This window comes from Onychostoma macrolepis, chromosome 18 (genome assembly GCF_012432095.1).
Source record: "Onychostoma macrolepis isolate SWU-2019 chromosome 18, ASM1243209v1, whole genome shotgun sequence".
Taxonomy (NCBI): domain Eukaryota; kingdom Metazoa; phylum Chordata; class Actinopteri; order Cypriniformes; family Cyprinidae; genus Onychostoma; species Onychostoma macrolepis.
Genome location: NC_081172.1, coordinates 30,481,646 through 30,499,092, shown reverse-complemented (window position 1 = coordinate 30,499,092; position 17,447 = coordinate 30,481,646). Strand labels below are relative to the sequence as shown.

The window sequence follows — 17,447 nt, the reverse complement described above, 5'->3', positions numbered from 1 at the left end:
TGCTGACAAGCTTTATGGAGATGCTGATTTCATTTTCCAGCAGGACTTGGCACCTGCCGACACTGCCAAAGGTACCAAAAGCTGGTTAAATGACCATAGTGTTACTGTGCTTTATTGGCCAGCAAACTTGCCTGACCTGAACCCCATAGAGAATCTATGGCGTATTGTCAAGAGGAAGATGAGAGACACCAGACCCAACAATGCAGATGAGATGAAGGCCACTGTCAAAGAAACCTGGGCTTCCATACCACCTCAGCAGTGCCACAAACTGATCACCTCCATGCCACACCGAATTGAGGCAGTAATTAAAGCAAAAGGAGCCCCAACCAAGTATTGAGTACATATACAGTAAATGAACATAGTTTCCAGAAGGCCAACAATTCACTAAAAATGTTTTTTTTTATTGATCTTATGAAGTATTCTAATTTGTTGAGATAGTGAATTGGTGGGTTTTTGTTAAATGTGAGCCTAAATCATCACAATTAAAAGAATCAAAGACTTAAACTTCTTCAGTCTGTGTGCATTGAATTTATTTAATACACGAGATTCACAATTTGAGTTGAATTACTGAAATAAATGAACTTTTCCACGACATTCTAATTTATTGAGATGCACCTGTATATATATGTATGTGTGTGTGTATATATATATATATATATATATATATATGTGTGTGTGTATATATATGTAATTATTATTATTATTATTATTTACTTATTTATATATTTTTCTGAGCCAAAACATTTGTTTTTAAATGGTGTGTTATGGTAGGCTATGTTAAATATAATGCTCTTGTTCAGATTTATATTTAGTTAGAAAGTTAATAGCACCTGTCAGCAGATGCTTTTATCCATAGCAATTTACAGTATAGTTATTACAGTGACAGTCCTCCCTGGAGAAACCTGAGGTTAGACACACACACACACACACACACACACACACGCACACACGCGTATTTTTCTGTCATGGTCTAGCAATACCAAGCTTAATAATTTGATTCCCAGTGAATGCACATGGGTTTCACCAGTGAAACTAATAGGTAGGATAAAATGTTTTTTTCATTAGCTTCAATATAATAAGATCTTGGGAACACTTTAATTTAGCGATTGACCAATATGGATTTTTTTTTATATCCAATACTGATGCAGAAGTCTTAGAGAGCAGGCTGACCGAAGGCCAATATAAAGTAGATATATTATATTACACAGTTTAATTTAAAGTTGTAATTTAAAGATATTAAAAATAATAATTAATAATAATTCCTTACATTTATATAGCGCTTTTCTAGGCACTCAAAGCTCTTTACATTGTGAGGGGGTATCTCCTCATCCACCACCAAAAAAACACTGTATCAATCGCTGAAAATAAATGTATATTTATTTGACATAATATTTACTTAATTGGAAATACATAATTGGAACAATTGGAATAATTAAGATATATGAAGAAAATATTTTATATTTAAAAAAATACAAATAATACAAATAAATCAGCAAAATGAGATTTACACTTTAGATGGCAACTTCTTGATTATTTAATAAACTTATTTTTCATAAATACTATCAAATAAAATATTGATAAAAATATTAACAAAAAAGTAAATGCTGTAACCAACAATGCACAATATGGTAAATTTGTGCGGATTTAAGACAAAGTAGTGCTTTTTCACATACAGCACCCAGTGAATATGACATAGTGGCAAATTGGATGTACAGCATTGCAGCCTAGTTTGAAATCAAAGATTTAAAGTTTGTCGATCATGGAAAACTATTGTGAAGAACAAACACAAGATATTTTTCCTTTGTGATTAACAATTAATGCGTCAGAGGGTTAATATGGAAAACCAGTAGTGCACACATGCTCACACTCACTCGTTTTCCCATAAACAAACATACAGTGAGAGGTAGTCAATCCAGTGATCTAATGAGAGAGAGAGAGAGAGAGAGAGAGTGTACAGGAGGAGAGCGAGACAGAGAGCGCTCCAATGAGCTGAAGGCAGAGCTGGAGTAAGACTGTGAAGAAAGACAGCAGGAGGGGAACGAAGGTGGAGAGAGAGAGCGAGATAGAGATAGAGAGAGAGAGAGAGAGAGAGAGAGAGGTGTACAGTAGCTCCCTTCCTCTGACAAATCCTACAGGAGGAGTCTGTCCGAGAGAGAGAGAGAGAGATACAGAGCCTGGGATCATCAGAGTTGGAAGACAGAGTTGGTCCTGGTCTTTGCACCCTGTGCTCGGAGCAGATGGCTGCGCTCTCGTAGAGTGTTTTCTTCAGCTGCTGCAAGGTAACGGAGCATCGCTCGCTCTCTCACACACTGAATCAATGTCTGCATGAAGCTCTTGTCTTGCTTTGTGTGTTTGTCACTCTGCCTTTTTTATTTTGCACTGTTTTTCTTGTGGCACGCTGTGTGTTTGTGCGTGTGTGTGTGTGTGTGTGTGTGTGTGTGTGTGTGTCAAGTCAAGTCAAGTCAAGTCACCTTTATTTATATAGCGCTTTTAACAATACAGATTGTGTCAAAGCACTTAACAGTATCAAATTAGAGGATAGTGTCAGTAATGTATAATGATAAGATTAAACACTCAATTTTCAATTTTCAGTTAAAGGCATTTCATTATTGAATTCAGAGATGTCATTGTCTAGCTCAGTTTAGTTTAAATATTATCTGTGCAATCAAATCGGCGATAATCGCTAGAAATTAAGTGTCCCCAACTGAGCAAGCCAGAGGCGACAGCGGCAAGGAACCAAAACTCCCTCTGAGACAGAATGGAGAAAAAAACCTTGGGAGAAACCAGGCTCCGTCGGGGGTCAGTTCTCCTCTGACCAGACGAAACCCGCAGTTCAAAAGTTTATATTTCTATTTTAATTTTGTTGCAATTTCTAACAATAGTAGTATTATGTAGTTAGGTATTTTATTATATTTTAGATATTTTGTTATATTTTTTTAGTTTTATTGTATTCAATCGAGGTTCAATCGATGTCTCTGGGGGTCATCTAGGTGTCCTGGTCTCCGCTGACGATCAGGGCTGTAGACATCATCTCTTGGTGCTGATCCACCATCTGATCGGATACAGACTGAGAAACAGAATAGGAAAGAAACAGACAAATATTAGCGTAGATGCCATTCTACTTACGATGTAACGAGTACATCGTGTGTTATGGGGAGTGTTTGTGTGTGTGTGTGTGTGTGTGTGTGTATGTGTACACATGCATACGGTAGTGAGGAACAGAGCTGTCTGACAGTAAAGACTCTCTTATTAAATAACCGTTAAAGCTTACATTACTTATGTTGCGATGCATTGCATGTCTATGAGATTTTTTTCTTTTTAAAGATTTCAGATTCAGATGTATTTGAATTTAAGGGAAAGCATATGTTTTAAGGGATGTTTTCACTATTTTAATCACTTTTTTGCCTTCCTTGGTTCATTCCAGTGGTCTTGCGGTGTGACAAATGAAGTTCAATTATTCCAATTAATTTGAGCTCATAAAAGCTGCATGCATAGTATTAAAAACCCATTAGAAAAAGCACTGTTTAAAGTAGATTTAGATGGATTGCAGCATGTTACATTGCAGAACTCGTTAACTTTCTGTAACTATCTCAGTTGCAAAAGCTGTTTGATTATGTTTTTATCAGTTGTCATTGTGAAAACACAAGTAAAGAGCTGATGAAATGCATTTGACCAGAAGCGCAAATAGTAAAGGGAGTGAAGTTTGAATGGCAGTATCATGCAGATAATGATGTAATCAGTGTAGTTTGCGAGTATATGCATCCATGAACTGCATCCATAGAATGTGGTTTATATATAGGTCTATATATTAAGACTATACATTGATTAATTTTGATTTGGAGTAACTGCATGAACGCTGTCTAAAAATACACCTTGAAATGGCAAATTACATTGTTGTCATTAATGATTAAATTACTGGCTTTAGAAATCAGTGTGTTTGTTTAATTTCCACATCTTTGAACAAATCTACAGCCCATATTCATGTAGTTTACATCTTACATTAATTGTTTGTTTTGAATGAAAGTCTTAATATATTTACTCTGAATGTTAAAGGTTCTTCAGTAGTTCTCCTCCCTCTTCTTATCCAGACCTCTGATTCTCATTCTTGTTCTCATGCCATTTTTTAGTATACTAAATTCTGTGTTTTCCATTTTATTGTTTGGGATTCTGTTTTAATAGTTTAAACAAATTTAGGTAAATTCAGTAAGGATTTCTAATGCATTGAATTACATTGGATTAAAATTGAACTATTTAATAATTTATTAACCTTTTAACAGTAATAATATCCTGTTTAAATTAAAACATGGATGAACAATTATGCAATATTCATGAAAAATATTTTAATAAAATGTATTATTGTTGTTATTGCTTAAAGAAATACATTCTACTGTACAATCATAATCTATTTCTTTCCTTTCATTATTTATTTAAGTTGAACTTTTATTTTGGCAGCTTGAAATGAAAAGCTTTGAGTTTCTGTGTGTAACTGACAATAGATTTTATCAAATGAAATAGTGAAATGCAGATGAAGTGACTCTCAGAGCAGAGATCATGGAGATTAAGTTTACAGAACGTGCATTTTTCTTATTAAGCGTTACTATTCACAGCGTTACTATTCACAGACACTGGTACATATCGCAGTTTAATTAAGCATACAGTCCTACTTTATGTGTCCAAATTCCATGTCATTCCGCTGTATACCTTAAATTCCATTTTTTTGACCAGATTCCACAATTCCGTCTGCATTTCCTTCACTGTGGAATTCATAGGTTCCTGTATCATGTGTATATATTTCCTGGATCTGAGATGGTTTACTCGTATTGTTAAGGTTTGGAAAGAAGGAAAGGCATCAGCATGTTGATGAAAACACATCATGAAGAATGTGTGAGACATTTGTAATACTGAATGCATCTATCTGGTGTGCAGTGAGCGGAGCTGTAATGAGCACTGAGAGGGGTAATAGATGGATGCAGAGAGGAAAATCCATTAGGGTTAAGTCTCCTGCAGTGGGGACGGTCTAAGAGTCATCGTCCTTTACTTTCCACCCCCAGAGCAATCATAACTCAACTGTGTTAAAGCCATGTCCGTGTAAATAAACTCCATGGATAGGGGCCTGAGCTCAGGGCACAGCCAAATTGCTTTGGAGTGGTACTAATAAAATTTATAAATGAATGCTTTATTGTAGTGAGAAATAAGGTCAGCAGAAATGCCTTCAGAAACAAAAATCTGTTTCACAGAAGAGAACAGAAGTATTAAATGCGAGTTATTCCCCATGGGCAAAACAGGTTTTGATTCTGAAACGCACTGCGGTTTGCATTCAGTTACATCAGAAACACACTCTGGCCGTTTGCCCGAGGAGATGAAAAATGCTGAGATGTTCTGAACGAAGCATGAAGATCGCACACCTTTGATCGAGCGTGTGGAATGTCATGTCCGACATGAGTAGTTATTAAGAAATAATCCACCCACTTTTCTGCACCAACATAATAATCATGGAAAGAATGTGGGTGGCCACTTCACTGACTTTTCCAAAACCACACGATATTGACTAGACTAACTGGAAACGAGTTCATAAACAGTGTTTGTGACCAGTTTTACTTAATGTGATGAATTGTTGTGTATCAACGAGAAATGTTGTCTGTTTGCATTTTTTTTCATTTGTTCATTCAATTATTCATTCATGCACTTATTCATGTATTCATTCTTTCATGTATTTATTTATTTGTTCATTCGTTAATTTAAAAATTATTTTATTTATTCATTCATCTATTTATGCATTCATTTATGTATTTATTTATTATTCATTCATTCATACATTCATTCATTTATTAATTTATTATTGATCGTGTTAATTCTTTCTTTCTTTTATTCATTCATGTACGTATTCATTCTTTCATGTATTTATGTTTGTCATTATTGATCATTCATGTGTTCTTTCTTTCATTTGTTTGTTTGTTCTTTCTCTTTCTTTCTTTCATTCACTCATTTATTCATTTATTTTATTTAGTTGTTCACAAAGAGGTCAGAAACATCTATTAATAAAGCAAACAGTTCATTTTGATTTCATGCTGGCTTTATCGCGGTTACTCTGATAAACAAGGTAAAGTGCTAATTAATTTGGGTAGGTGGTTGTCATTTCACATGGGAAAAGTGCTGTTCACACTTATAAAGACCTGGAGCGGTTGGAAGAAATACTCCTCCGGGACTAAGCAGCCATTAGCAAGTCTTTAGTAACCGTGAAAGTGCACCCTCTTCCACAGCGACCCGTCTTTCTGTGAGTCGTTAAATACACCAACAGAATGCTCTGTAATCATGTGTGCTGCTTATTCCATGAGTTCAATTAATAAGAAGTCTTTTTTTTTCGCGCAGTAATGCTATAGTGTTCATCCGCAGAGATTTACACTGCTGGGATGGTTTCGTTCCACAACAGGAACAGCCGTCTGAAGCCTCATTCATAATTTACACTGATGGAAAATGGTGTTTGCCTGTAGCTACTGGCATATAAGCTGAATCTGGTCAGAAATAAGGAAGCTGGCATTAGAATTATACATTTCTGAAATAATGCTAACAAAAAAGTGAATTCACTATGATAAAACAACAAAGGCGAACTCCTTTTTCATTAGTATTTGAGTACCGCAGGTGTTTCAGAGCACTTCAAAATACTCCAGTCATGATGATGCTGATTAGTGTTGTTCTCTTTTGTACCGTAAAATATTTTATTTTATTATTATTTTATTATTACATTCAAAAAAGTAAAATACTGGAAAAGTAAATATAACTTAACATTAAAAACATATATTTTAGTTCCCTTCACTCAACAACAAATCCTTTAAATGTACACTGTACAAAAATAAGTGTAATTTTAACTGTAAAAGTTAAAACGCAACGGAAAAAAACTGTTAATAGGTTAACAGTAAGTTCCCGTACTATATACAGGAAAAACTGTAAAAGATCTAACCAGATATTTCATGTATTTTTACAGTAAAATTCTGTTAGTTGTACAGTTTTTAGAAGTAAAAAAGAACAAATCAATGTATAATTTACAGTCAAAACTGTAAAGTGATATTCCCAGAATTCCCTGCATGACACTCCACATTTGAAAGTATTTTGTTTAAATAATCATGTTTTTTAATAGTTTTTGTTAACAGTTATGTATATTTGGGCTTTATCGTCTGTTGTTTAATGAATGTTTATTGCGTTATTTAAGTATCGTGTGTTACCATGATGGTGTTATGTGTTTGCGTGAATGACTCTGTGCACCTTCTATATATTAGTATATACTTCGGCTTGTGGTAAAGCTACTTGTGATGAGCTTTGGTTCTTCATGCGGCTTTCTTTTTTATCACCTGCATTATTATGGTGCTTGTCAGTATGTTTAAGATACAAAACAGATTTTAATAGCAGTGTGCGTTGTTGAATTTACTGGTTTGCATTCAGATTTTCTTACTGTTTTATACTGTAGAACTTACAGTTTTTAGCTGTAAATGTGTTTACAGTTTTTCTGTATTTTTTTTTTTTTACAAAATTATTCTGGCAACCACAGCTGCCAAAATTATTTTGTAAAAATATACAGTTTTTTTTTCTTTTTTCACACTCTCAGAAAAAAAAAAACATACAAAAGTTGTCACTGGGGCTGAACCCTTTAAAAAGGTACTATTATTTACCATTTCCTGTAGGTATTAATATGCACTATTTAGAAGAAAATACGGTACAAAGGTGTACCTTTGCAAAAAGTGACCACCCCAGTGATTTAAAAAATAACAATAATTAAAATGATTTATATTCCAGAAAATACAATACACTAACTTGTTTTTTAGTGTTGCTGCTGTTATTGAAGTAACTGGACACTGAGACCTGTCTGAAATGCCATTGAGAGCTTTTGAATAACACAGGATAGGAAGGTATTCTCCCGTGAAGTCAATGTGAAACAGCATTCACAACCACTTGGCTTTTGTAATTTACTGTATATCTGAGTGAAACTGGGAATTTAGTTACAAAAGAATAGGGTGTGACTTTATTTTTCAATTGGGAGTCGAATGGATCATGAAAATTCTAGTGTTTGGAGGGGAGGAAGTTAGTTTTGATTAAAAATAAAAATAATAATAATTTAGATAAAAAGATTATAAGAAGAATTTTGTTTTTTTCTGTGCATCAGTGAACTGAAACCCAGGAACGTGCATTAAGAAAATATTTTATTATTATTATTGTTGTTGTTGTGTTGGATATTGTTGTCTTGAGGAAAAACTGTCTGTAATAAATCTGTTATTGTAGTTTATCTCTAAACAGTTTGGTTGTCTCTTTCTAATGTCACTGGTCACCAGGGAGATTCTGCAATCATATGTTGTGCAATAGATGTGAATCTGGTGTGTGTTGGTTTTCTGTTCCCTCCTCTTTCTCCCTTCCTCTGCCATTTTCCTTCCCCCAGCAACATCTCCTCATCTCTTTAATGTTCCTCTGCTTCCTCTAATGTTACTGTTGGTGCAGATGGTTCACTTAAGAGGACAAAGAGAGTGTGACGTTTGCCAATTGATTTTTTTGCTGCATCTATAGGTTGTGAATCTGAATGACGGTACTAAGACAGACAGAGGTTACACAGGTCAAAGCATGCCCGTCTGGTGCATGATTGCCACTTTCTTTAGTAACAGAGTCAATCAGCACAGTTTTTGCAGTAATTGCGGTCCTCTTGGAAATTGGTTCTTAAAGCTGATTTGTGTAAACTATGTTCTTCTTCTATCCCAGAGAATTCTGCAGAGACATCTATGATAAAGACATAGACAGTAGCCCGCCAGCAATACTGGTTCTACCAATAGCATAGGGGATAGGGGTGGGGAATTTCGAGGAGTGTTGATTATTTTTAAAAGCTGTTAAGTTATTAAGGGTCAGTTTTACTAACAGCTTGCACCAGCGCAAACCATCTTTTGGTGTTAAAATAGTACTGTCAAGTTTTACTAAAAACTCGAAGTGACGAATTAGCGCTGAAAAGGCGTGGACACAGCTATTTTTGCGCCTGACCTTATTGCATATGCATTTTTAGGAGTTTCCCTTTCAGACGCAAAATTTATGGAAGGAGAGTATTCAGATGAATCACGGAATGAGTTTTACTAATGTTTGCGCTCGTCCAATTACTGTCATTTGTGCCGTTATTTAACGCCCCCAAAAAGCATGACTTAAACTATTAAACTATTTTACTTAAACTCAAACTATTTTGTGCTTGAAATGGCTGCAATTGTTGTTGCTAGGAGAGGCACAGCAAAGAACAGAGAGCGCCTGGTAGAAGTGAGATGATTTTTTTCCACACGTTTTAATTTATTTGGAATGCCAGAAGAACACATTATCCAAATATATCGTTTGCCAAGCCATGTTATATTTAATTTGCTTCAGGAAATAAAAGACGACTTGGAATACCAGGTCTATCAAAACTTCTTGCAGCCCTTAATTTTTTTAGCCTCCAGTTCTTTTCAACGTACTGTGGCTTCTTTATTTCTTTATTCTTTATTTCTGTCAGGACCACTATCGTCAAAGATGATTGACAATTAGCATACAGTTTGGATTGGCGGTATGGTTCAGTTCTGGGCAAGAACTCCCTGCGCATCCATCCAGCCTAGCATGGATGAGAGCAGGGAGAGCAGCAATAACCCCCCAGGGTAAACAGAACAGAACCAACGAAAGTATGCGGATATCGTTAAAGTTCAGTCATTTTTGTACATTTTATAATTAGTCTGATTCAAAGGAGAATCAGAAGGCTGGATCCTGACTGACAGAGGAGGAGTTGGGGATGGAGGAGGGTAATTAGCTATTGAGCAATGCAAAAACTGCTGATAAACTGAGGGACCTTATATATGGATGCTTAGATAGGTGTCTTATTCCTATAGGTAGATGGGGATCAACTGAGAGTCAGCTGATGCAAGCTTGACTAATGTGACCTGCCAGAACTAATGCTACTTTTGATTTGCGACTACGCTAATTTGCACTGCACTTGGTGTATTGCATTGGTCGATATGTAAATGAGATGTTGTGTCTGTGTTCTTTAATTTGCGCATTGTTAGTAAATCTGTTTTGGAATTGCGCTCTCGCGCTAATTTGCCCTGTTTAGTAAAACTGGCCCTAAATGGTTTCATGTAAAGGTAATTTTTGCCCCAATTTGTCTGCTGTCTTATATATAAATGCTTATATATATAATATATAAAAAAATATATAATAATAATAGTACAATTACTTTCATATTACATATTGTAATATTTAAGATTAGAAAGTAGACATGAAAACAATCAGCCTGACACCTGTGAATTAAACAATAGTTCATCCAAATATTAACTTTTGCAAAAAACGCACTTACCCTCAGCCCATCCAAAATGTAGGTTGTGCCGATAGACGATAGTATCGTGTATCTTGTATATTTTTTTTAAAGTGCATAATACTTGCGCTAGACTGAAGTCAGCGATGATGTTCTTTTGTAATATAAATGTTATTTGCCCATTTTCTTTAGCTGCTTTTTGAATAACTGAGGAAATGTTAGCATAATAAGTAACTTACAATGTTTCTTAAATTGTTGTCATATAAATTTAGCCATATTAAAAACATTATGCTGTATTTAGCCTTATGCTGGAGTTGGTTCACTTTCCGGCAATGATAAGCAAATAATTAAATAAATTACAGGCTGACGATATGACAATTGAGCATATCGCCCAACACTAATTGGAACAGATTTGAAGAAATTTATCATTACACCACTTGCTCACTAATGGCAGTGAATGGGTGCCGTCAGAATGAGAGTCAAAACAGCTGATAAAAATATCACAGTAATGCACAAGTAATCCGCACCACTAATAGTAATGCTTCCTCCAGTGAAAAAAGTCCATCCCCTGTTTTCCTCTCAAATAAAATCCACTCACATATTTGTTTAGAGCTGTTTTGGATGGTTTTCACTTGTAAACAGTGCTTGATCTGTGCAGGGGTAGTCGTGGCTTGTAACCTGAAGGTTGCTGGTTCGATTCTCGCGCCGGCAGGAATTGAAGGTGGGAATTGTGAATGAACAGCACTCTCTCCACCTTCGATACCATGACTAAGGTGCCCTGAACCCCTAATTGCTCCCCAGGCGCTGGAGCAAGGCTTCCCACTGCTCCGGGTGTATGTTCACTGTGTGTGTGTGTGCACTTGTTCACTACTCACTGCTGTGTGTGTGCACTTGGATGGATGCACACACACAGTATGGTGTGTAAGCACCATTTCGAGTATGGGTCACCATACTTGACAATACGTCACGACTTAACTTAATATGTCTCTCCTGATTCAGACTAGAAAACGTTTTCACTGGAGTAAGTGTATTATGGACTCGGTAATACTTAAGCCTGTGTTATACTTTCCGCATGAGCAATCCGGACATGTACACGGACAGAGTGGATGCGGACTACTTGTATTAATACTACCGAAAGCGTACGCTGGTGGTCCGCTTCCTAGATGTGTTCCAGTAAACAAACATGTGAACAAACAATTGCCCAGAGTTATTGCACATCTGGCTGTCTTTATATTGTTTTATCGACGGATTGTACAGGTTCAGGTAGCAACGGGCATCTTCACACAGCCTGCGCATGCGCAGTTGGTGCCTTTGTAGCCTACTGACAAGGAGCTACAAAAATTGAGAGGTACGCGGATGTCGGCGCAGAGTCTCCGTGCACACCCTCCGATGACGATTTACTTCACGCGGACCATAGCGGACTCGCGCAAGCGGAAAGTATAACACAGGCATTAGAGGTTAAAACATCTTAATGATGGAATAAGCATTTTGCTTAACAAGACGTTAATTGATGGACTGGAGTGGTGTGGATTAATTTGTGGATTTTTGTGATGTTATCAGCTGTTTGTACTCTCATTCTGACGGCACCCATTCACTGCAGAGGATCCATTGTAAGCAAGTGATGGAATTCTACATTTCTCCAAATGTGTTCCCATGAAGAAACAAACTCATCTACATATTGGATGGCCTGAAGGTGAGTAAAGTTTCAGCAAATTTTAGTTTTTGGGAGAACTATTCCTTTAACCTCTGAATTTCCAGGGAAAGCTCAGCACTCAGCATTATTGTGTACGTTTCTTTTTTTCCAGGAACATTATTAACCATGCATTCATGTGCATTAGTATGTTTTTTTTTGTTTTTTTTCTCCATCTGTTTGACTGTGTCATGTTGTTTTTGGCCAAACCCATCAGGCTTTGGCAATAGACGAGGGCAGAATTTGGCGCAATGTATTTGTCCTCTGCCAGCCCTTGAACATATGTTGAATGACATTTAAACCGTTTTAGAGAATGATGGAGATAGAAAGAACACCCTCTCCTAGCCAGAGGCAGAGAAAAATGGTTTGCCTGTTGCTCATCTCCTCGCTTAGCTTTCTCCTTATTTCTCCTCTTCACCTTCCTGGTGAAGTGACAAAATATATATTAAAGAATAAGGAGACTGAATCAGAAGTTTCAAAATTTCCCCTCACGTTCTTTGGGAGGAAAATGTGACCCATGAGTTCTGACAGTGCATCATTCACAAGCCCAGGAAAGTCAAAAAGTAAAAAAAAGTTGTATTTGGTAAGATAAAAAATTGTATTTCAATAACTCAGAACTGAAATCTGTATTAAGAATAGACCTGGGTAAATATCTGTAATCACTGAAAAGAATCAGAATAGCTGATATCAAGTCATTCAGTAAAGGTTTCTTTTGCTGAAAATAGAAAAAAAGTGGCAATTTATTCAGCCTTGGAACCCAGAAGCCCTCGCATATACAGCACAGTGCTATATCTGGACCAGCAGGCCAGTATCGACATTATTATCTGATTCCAGCGTCTATCCACATCTGACCCGGACTGACAATCCCTCATGTGAAGATGCTGAAATATGTTATTTTGAGCGCTCAAAACTTGCTGTGTGAAGAGAGCATATTTTATGCCATTGAAATTGTTAATTAAATAATGTTTTTGACTTTTTTAAAGTTAAAGGCTACACCTTCTGGTACTGTATGCCACTGGAGCAGCTGTTAGCATTCAAACTATGGCTGGTGTGAGAGACATAATAACAGAAGGGGAATTATATCATTACCATCAGCCTAGGGAGATGTAATTGATTCCATATTCAGTTTATTACTTCTTATTAAATGTCCCTCATGACCTATAGCACAATGGACTGCATAATAAACAGCTGATGTCCAGATAATAAGGAAAGCATGCTCAGTGATTAAAAGGATTTTCTGAATTATCATCCATTTTTTTTTTAATTAATCTAAATGATATTATTATTAAGTGGTATCCTTTTATTAAGGTTCACTGACTGTTAATGTTGCGCTGGTTGATAGCAGTCATCTTGGACTTATGCCTAAAAACACAAGTATTTTTTCCTTTACGTTTTTGAACAGTTTCACACACGGACAACAACAATGGCAAAAACGGTCCTAGATCCTTGTTCACACAAACTCGTTTTTAAAAACCCATTTTCAAAAGTGCATTTCTAGACCCCCAAAATGCCATTGTTTAAATAAACAGTCAAAGCACATACAAAGTTTAAGTTTTAATTATGTAAAAACTATTTTAATCAGGTGAGAGACGCACTGATCTCAAGTAATGTCCTGCCTTCAGCGTGAATGCAGCTGATTCTGAAGGCTATAGCAGCTCAGCACTGCTGTGTACAACGTCACTCCTCTCTCAGGTCTCTCTTGCTGACTATTACTGTTTTTATGCTTCCTGCCGTGAGCAGCTGCTTGCCACCAACCTTAAAACACAAACACAAGTGACTCCCCCGCTGATGTCAAATGAGGCTTAAAATGATTGACAGGCTAATATGTTTAGGAACAGTGCAAAGGTTATAGCAAAACATTAAATAGAAATAATCACCTTAATAGAAATGGCATGAGGCTGTTAATGTGCCTAATGTGTGTGTGTTTAAACTCTAATTAAATGAGTCACATCATAAGGGGTTATATTTGCCTTCATCCTTTGAAATAAATGTTAATAGACTATGAAAAAAATATAGTGAATATTCAAAGACAATATTCAAAAGTCCAAAAAGGCAATTTATTGAAAATACTCTGCAAATACAGATCTTTCCAGACATCATCATAATTTACTGAATGATTAGCATTGGGAAAGATTGACTGAAGCTTATTTTAACAAAAAAAAAACTTGATGCCTAATTTTTGTTTGGTCTTAGTAGATTGTAGAGAAGAGAGTGATATAAAAATGGACTTGTTTACTTCTAAAGGTCAAGAGAGGGTAGAAAATGGTCATTTCAAAAATATTGAAATTTCAATTTTGATGCAGGTAACCTTAAAGGAAAATGCCACCGTTTTTCCATATTCCAATATGTTCTTCCCTCAACTTAGACGAGTTGATACGTACCTCTCCCGTCTCAGTGCGTGCACTTAATCGCTCTAGCGCGCGGCGCAACTATGCTAGCATTTAGCTTAGCACCATTCATTCCTTAGGATCCAAACAGGGATAAATTTAGAAGCCACCAAACACTTCCATGTTTTCACTATTTAAAGACGGTTACTTGAGTAGTTACACGAGTAAGTATGGTGACACAAAATAAAACGTGGCGATTTTCTAAGCAGATAAAAAATTATAACTATAATGTATGGCGGAAGAGCACTTCGCAGTACTTCGACCTTGGCGCAGTAAAAAAAATATGTTTTTTTTTTTGTTTTTGTTTTTTTAATGGAGTTTATTTTTCAAAGATTATTGGAGTATGTTTTACAAGAAAGTACTACATGTAAAATTCAGTGTGCTACTTGCTGTTTCTTTGTAATTATTTGTGAAAATTACTAATTCTTTGTTTCTTTAATATCTGTTGTATTATAGAGTTGTGATACTTAAATTCACTAGTAGTACTTAAAATGATAAATTTAAATACTATAAATACTATAGAATTGAATATCATTGTTCAGTTATTGGCTCTAATATGAAACTAATTATTGAAAATAAATATTGGTATCCTTTTTTTATTTTCTATATATATATATATATATATATATACATCCAATACCATCCATTTTTTATATGTCAATTTTTTATGCCAGTACATCACTACTAAAGATATATTATATTTAGATATTTTCATGATTTCATGGTCTTCAGCAGTGAAACTGGTTGTGAAACCTTTTCCCCAGTGAAAACAGGTGATATTTGTCAGGCTTTTCTGTGATTAGTGTCATGATCAGAGGAAAGATTAGTATTAAAGGACTCTTGCTGAGCGATCATGTTTAGTTATTAAATGTCAACATGTTCTCTGGCTAAGAGATTATTGACTGAAATGTGAATTTCTGCTTTAAATGTTTTTTGTTTTCTTGTTTTTTTTTCTTCCCTACCCCACTCTCCGGTCTACTCACCACTCATATCAGATCTTTGGGTTCTACTGAGATCCTGACTGTAAAATATTGTTGAGATCATGTTTCTTTTAAAAATAACTTTCTTGGAAATGCTTTAGCATCAGATACTGCTGTCTGTCATGTCCTGCTGGAATAGGAGAGAATAGCTCAGCAGTAGTTCAACCATCCGTAAGTTTTCACCTTATCAAACAAAGAGCCACTTAGATATGATGCTAAGCCTGACTAAATGAGTTAAATGCATGTCCTAGCCAGTAATGGGATAATTAAAACTTCTTTAAAAGCAGAAGTCTGATCAGGAGAAGATATAAGTGTCCGCTCAAGGGAAATGTATTCATACATTACATTTTGTGAATCTTTGTCTGTAGTAATTTTAGTAATAGTAATTAATTTGACTTGTGTTCATTCTAGAGTGAACCTTGGTTGCTTTAGCAACAGTGGAATCTGATCCACAAAAATCAATTACTGTAGATATCAGATAATGAAGTATTTCCAAAAGACTATTTATGACTTACACTACATGACCAAAAATTATGTAGACCCTTATAATTAACAGATTTAGGGCCCTATGATTTATGCAATGAGAAAATGCAGACAGAATTGTGGACTTCAGTTATAAAAATGGAATTTACTGTATGATTTATGGAATGTCACAGAATTTGGCAAAATTTCAACCTAGGTACATTGGAAATAATACCGATATTACGTAACCTACTGAACACTTTGTGGCAGTTTCAAAGTAAAATATCCAGCGTGTGGCACTATAACACGCGTTCAAGACATGCTGTGTTTTTATTATGTTGATTCAGGTATTCATTCTGGAGCGCTTCACCTCACAAGTGCAACGCTGTATCTCGTGAGCAACCAAGCAAACCTAACTGAGTAAGAAACCCATACATATAAAGCTGTTTATGTGATGCTTATGTTCAAAAGTATCAGTTTTCAAATCTCGCAGCATGTTAGAATTGTTTTGAAGTCACAACATAATATTGTGCAAGGAATTGCGCAAAAATTAGGCTTTATTAATTGAAACTGTGGCCTTGTAAATCATACTTTGTGTGAAAAGGAATACAAGTTGTCGGAGTTTTGCTGCCTCTAGTGTTCATTTTAACTGGAAACTGCAGTAATGTACTTATAGTTTTTTTGTTTTTGAGTTTTGCAGAAATGTACGTAATGGGCACATATTTCCAATGAGCCTGAGTAGCAAAAAATGTATTAATAAATCAAAAGTGGAGCTGTACAAAATCAAATCCAGATAGACTAATAGACTAGCATTTGTGAATATTAAACTGTAAAAAGACTGCTAGTAACTATGAAGTATGTATGTTCTGCATGTCTCTGTGTGAATAACAGAGCGCGATTTTGTCTACTACACATACAATACTGAAGCATGTGTGACAATTGTGGTGTTTTCAGCATCTGCGTCTCACTATATGAGGACATAAACTTCATCTCCAGAGCTGCTCTGAGAGTCACTTTATCAGCATTTCATTTGATAAAACTATAGTCAGATACATAGAGAAACTCAAAACTCTTCACTACAACCTGCCAAAATAAAAGTTATTTTTGACTTGAAGAAATTATGACAGAATTATATTATTTGGTATAGCAGAACTTCTAAAATAATGATAACAATACAGTATTTTTTTAAAGGAATATCGCACAATATGATTTTAATTTAAACAGTAAACCTCTCTTTTGCAGCGCTTGCCAAACATATAAAGGAAACATTACATAGATTGTGAAAGTTTTATGAAAACAATTGGTTAGACATCGGAGACATTTGATTATTAAAATGTAATTAAACCATTAAAAGGAATCTAGAAAAATTAAAATGAACTACACAGAATCTGGGATATATATATATATTAGAACACCTGAGAGATCTAGAAAACATTTTTCCTCCAAAACATGATTTAACTTCATAATGTTCATGAAATATGCAGATGGTTGGTCTGAGCACAACAAATATTATATGAAGTAAGTTGTACTGTTTTTATGCACTTTTAACTTTAATATTTGGTATGTTTGTTTTCTGTATGATTGGTGTGAATGATAAGTTTGGCATGAGCATCTTCAGGAGAGATCCAAAAGCC

At 35.4% G+C, this 17,447-nt stretch overlaps 1 protein-coding gene across 17 annotated transcripts in view; it reads left to right on the top strand.

Annotated features, from left to right (window-relative positions):
- The window catches only part of gramd1bb (GRAM domain containing 1Bb), a 182,377-nt gene that overhangs the window by 22,333 nt on the left and 142,597 nt on the right, over window positions 1-17,447 (top strand). For 15 of the 17 annotated variants that reach the window (XM_058751051.1, XM_058751050.1, XM_058751049.1 and 12 more), the window contains exon 1: window positions 2,149-2,279. The exons of the other annotated variants lie outside the window; for them this stretch is intronic. The gene's annotated coding sequence lies outside the window, so the exon portion shown is untranslated. Of the gene's footprint in view, window positions 1-2,148; window positions 2,280-17,447 lie in introns of those variants that run through there. 17 annotated transcript variants of the gene reach the window in all.